The sequence below is a fragment of the Cebus imitator genome, unplaced genomic scaffold (assembly GCF_001604975.1).
Source record: "Cebus imitator isolate Cc_AM_T3 unplaced genomic scaffold, Cebus_imitator-1.0 Scaffold281, whole genome shotgun sequence".
Classification (NCBI taxonomy): Eukaryota; Metazoa; Chordata; class Mammalia; order Primates; family Cebidae; genus Cebus; species Cebus imitator.
Window position 1 is genome coordinate 2,693,722 of NW_016107596.1, and position 4,789 is coordinate 2,698,510.

The 4,789-nt window shown below is 50.6% G+C and overlaps 1 protein-coding gene across 4 annotated transcripts in view; it reads right to left on the reverse strand.

Moving 5' to 3' along the window:
- IRAK2 (interleukin 1 receptor associated kinase 2) overlaps nt 1-4,789 on the reverse strand; it is a 75,381-nt gene that overhangs the window by 69,410 nt on the left and 1,182 nt on the right. The window lies entirely within an intron of this gene.

Here is a 4,789-nt window from a genome sequence, read left to right on the forward strand (position 1 = left end):
GGGTTTCACCATGTTGACCAGGATGGTCTCGATCTCTTGACCTCGTGATCCACCCGCCTCGGCCTCCCACAGTGCTGGGATTACAGGCTTGATCCACCGCGCCCGGCCAACAGTGCCATATCTTAAGGTGTTGACCAATCAGCATTTAACTAGACCCTTTATTTATTTTATTTATTCTTTTTGAGAAGGAGTCTTGCTCTGTTGCCCAGGCTGGAGTAAAGTGGCATGATCTCGGTTCAGTGCAGCCTACACCTCCTGGATTCAAGTCATTCTCCTGCCTCAGCCTCCCAAGTAGCGGGGGCTACAGGCCACCACTCTCAGCTAATTTTTTCGTATTTTTAGTAGACAGGGTTTCACCATGTTGGCCAGGCTGGTCTTGAACTCCTGACCTCAAGTGATCCGCTCTCCTCGGCCCCTCAAAGTGCTGGGATTACAGTCATGAGCCACTGTACCCAGCCTCAACCAGACCCTTTAAACAGGGTCAGGACACGATAGAGATCTTGAGGGGATGAGTCACTACCGAGGCCTCCTGCTAAGTCCACAGCTTTTTCACAACATGGACAGGTAATAATACCTGGTCATCGTAGAACATTTGGGAAACAAAATCAAAGTCCCCATGATCATCCCACTTGCAGGACCCCAAGGAAACCACCAGTTATATTTTGGTGTCTAATCTTCCAGACTTTTTCTACAGATATGAAAACATGTACGAAGGTCAGCAGGACAGTAGTTGTTCAGAGGCCAGGTTTTGGGATTCAGGGCCTGGGTTCAAATCCTATCTCTGCTGCTTACTTGGTGTGTGTTTAGAGAAGGCCTGGTCATCTCTCTCTGAACCTCAGTTTCCTCATGTGTCAAACAAGAATAACAGCAGCACCTGCCTCAGAGACTGTTGCAAAGATTAGATGAGTTATATGTACAGAAGCACTTCGAACAGCGTTCGACACACAATAAACATGATAAGTGTTAGCTCTAAGTGTTAAACTAGCTACATTCTATGAAAACTTGTTTCGTGGCCAGGTACAGTGGCTCATGCCTGTAATCTTAGCACTTTGGGAGAACGACACAGGCAGATCACTTGAGGCCTGCCTCTTTTTTTTTTTTTTTTTTTTTGCAATGGAGTTTTGCTCTGTCACTCAGTCTAGGGTGCAGTGGCATGATCTCGGTGCACTGCAACCTCCACCTCCTGGGTTCAAGCGATTCTCCTGCCTCAGCCTCCTGAGTAGCTGGGATTATAGGCACACATTACCATGCCCGGCTAATTCTGTATTTTGTAGAGATGGGGTTTCACCTTGTTGGTCAGGCTGGTCTCAAACTCCTGATCTTGTGATCCACCTGCCTTAGCCTCCCAAAGTGCTGGGATTACAGGCATGAGCCACCACGCCCAGCCCATCTCTACTAAAAATACAAAAATTAGCCAGGCATGGTGGCATGCACCTGTAGTCCCAGCTACTCAGGAGGCTGAGGCAGGAGAATTGCTTGAACCCGGGAGATGGAGGTTGCCACGAGCTGAGATTGCGCCACTGCACTCCAGACTGGGTGACAGAGCAGTACTCCGTCTCAAAAAAAGAAAACCTGTTTTTTAATTTTTATTTATTATTTTATTATTTATTTTAAGACGGAGTGGCTCTATGTTGCCAAGGCTGGAGTGCAGTGGCGCGATCTGGGCTCACTGCAACCTCCGCCTTCTGGGTTCAAGCGATTCTCCTGCATCAGCCTCCTGAGTAGCTGGGACTACAGGCACACGCCACCACTCCTCTAGTCTCAGCTAATTTTTATTTTTATTTTTTTGAGATGGAGTCTCGCTCTGTTGCCCAGGCTGGAGCACAGTAGCACGATCTCGGCTTACTGCAATCTCCGCCTGCCAGGTTCTTGCAATTCTCCTGCCTCAGCCTCCTGAGTAGCTGGGACTACAGGCACACGCCACCACTCCTCTAGTCTCAGCTAATTTTTATTTTTATTTTTTTGAGATGGAGTCTCGCTCTGTTGCCCAGGCTGGAGCACAGTAGCACGATCTCGGCTTACTGCAATCTCCGCCTGCCAGGTTCTTGCAATTCTCCTGCCTCAGCCTCCTGAGTAGCTGGGACTACAGGCACACGCCACCACTCCTCTAGTCTCAGCTAATTTTTATTTTTATTTTTTTGAGATGGAGTCTCGCTCTGTTGCCCAGGCTGGAGCACAGTAGCACGATCTCGGCTTACTGCAATCTCCGCCTGCCAGGTTCTTGCAATTCTCCTGCCTCAGCCTCCTGAGTAGCTGGGACTACAGGTGCCCACTGCCACTCCTGGCTAATTTTTTTCTGTTGTTGTATTTTAGTAGAGACGGGGTTTCACCATGTTGGCCAGGCTGGTCTTGAACTCCTAGGCTCAGTCAATCCGCCATGAGCCACCATGAGCCACCACACCCAGCCAATTTTTGCATTTTTAGTAGAGACGGAGTTTCACCATATTGGCCAGGCTAGTCTCGAACTCCTGACCTCAAGTGATCTGCCCACCTAGGCCTCCCAAAGTGTTGGGACTACAGGTGTGAGCCATCACACTCAGCCTATTTTTTATTTTTAGTAGAAATAGGGTCTCACTACATTGCCCAGGCTGGTCTCAAACTCCTGGCTTCAAGAGATTTTCCCACTTCAGCCTCCCAAAGTGCTGAAATGACAGTTGTGAGCCATGGCGTCCGGCCTGAAAATGTTTTTATCCCCAGTGGTTAACAGTACAGGGACTGTCATTCTTGAGCTCCTGAATCCTGCAGTCGTTCATCTGAGGCAGTAGAAAACCTTGCCTATCTTCAAAGTCCTCCAGAGCAGAGATGGCACAGCCTCCTGAAATGCCCCATCTTAGAATCAAACGCCCTTTCTCCAGACTAACGACATCCCTCCCTGAGTGGGGGATGAGGAAAGCCCTAACTTGACCCTTTTCAATAGGCTGAGTCTCCTAAGCCTCTCAGCAACTCTGCGAAGGTGCTTCATGGATGAGGAAACTAAAGGCTCAGAGAGAGGCAGTCACCTGACTGATGTCACACAGCTGGGCAGGGGCAAAGCAGGGCTGTGCACAGAGGCTGGTACAGGCAGGAGTGAACGAGACAGGGAGCAGTTACAGAGGAGCCCCTGCGTGGAGCCCATCTGCACATGCCTGGGGCTGAAACTGTAGGAAGCCCATTTTACACAGGCTAAGGCAAATCCCAACAGAGGCAGCTGCCATCACAGGGGTGGCCTGATTATCTGCCAACAAGGGTGAGGTCCGAAAGAGCACGTGCCTGTCTGTGGCTGCAGAATCTTTTGAATCACTGTAGCATTCTCTTTACCCTCTCCCAGTACCACCATCAGCTCCAAAGAACCATCTTCTTTCTAAAATGACCCCCCGACTTTTCAGCACTGAAGGGACAATCACAGTCACTTGTTCATTTGGCTAAAGAGGAAACTGGAGCACTGGGACTGGGCCCGGAGCAGCGGGCTGGGTGCGCAGTTGGCTCCAGCCCCACAGCCTCTGATCCAGTGTGAGAAGCAGGCTGACCGCAGGCTCCAAGCCAGCTCCAGTGGCTGAGAGTGGGCAGCCCACATCCTCACCACACTGACACCTGGCAGCTCATTATTCACTCTGGTACCTGCCCTCTAGCCAGGCACTGTCCCACGCTCTGGCAATACAGCAGTGAAAAATTAGACGGGTAAGTCCCCTGCCCACATGGTGCTTCCACTCCATAGGGAGACAGGTGGAAACAATTGAGGAACAAGGGACATCAAAGGCTGTGAAGTGGAATGAGGAAAATGAAACATGGTGATGGGCTAGAGAGGAACAGGGGCCAGGAAAGACCTCTCCATTTCAAAGGAGGTGCCATGGGAGCTTACCTGAAGGATTATGACAAACCGAATAATACCCTTGGAAAACATTCACATCCTAAGCCAAAAGGGACTTTTGGCAAAAGGGACTTTGCAGATTAGATTAAACTAAGGATTCTGAGATGAGATTATCCTGGATTCTCTGGGTCTGGCCAAGGTAATTACCAGGGTCCCGGTAAGGGGGAGGCAGGAACATCAGATTCAGAGAAGAGATGACAGCAGAAGCAGGGGTCACAGAGACAGATGTGATGACACTACACCAGTGGCCTTGAAGATGGAGGAAGGGGCCACAAACCACGGGATGCTACAGGCCTCAGGAAGCCGGTCAAGGCAAGGAGACCAACTCCCCCCTAGAGCCACCCTGAGTTAGGACTCTGACCTCCAGAATGCTGAGATAATAAACTTGTGGGGTTATAGGCCACAGACTTTGTAGTAATCTGTAACTACAGCAGGAGGAAACTAACAGACCAGAAAGCCAGCCCTGGATAACACAGGGGAAGAAGGTCCCAAGTGGAGGGAACAGCACATGCAGAGGCCCTATGTCTGGCCCAGGGACATCAGTGTGGCTGAAGCCGGGGAGTGACACTGGGTATGGAAGGAGAGGAAGTCAGAGAGGCCAGCACTGGGCAGATGTGTCAGAACTGACAGGCCTGGCAAGGCCTACAGAACATATTCATCCCAGTGGGAAGGCTCAAACAGGTATTCTCCAAAGACGTGCAGCAGGGCACGGTGGCTGACACCTGTAATCCCAGCACTTTGGGAGGCCAACGCGGGTGGATCACCTGAGGTCAGGAGTTTGAGGCCAGCCTGACCAACATGGTAAAACCCTGTCTCTACTAAAAATACAAAAATTAGCCGGGTGTGGCGGCACGTGCCTGTAATCCCAGCTACTCAGGAGGCTGTGACAGGAGAACTGCTTGAACCCACGAGGTGGAGGTTGCAGTGAGCTGAGATCATGCC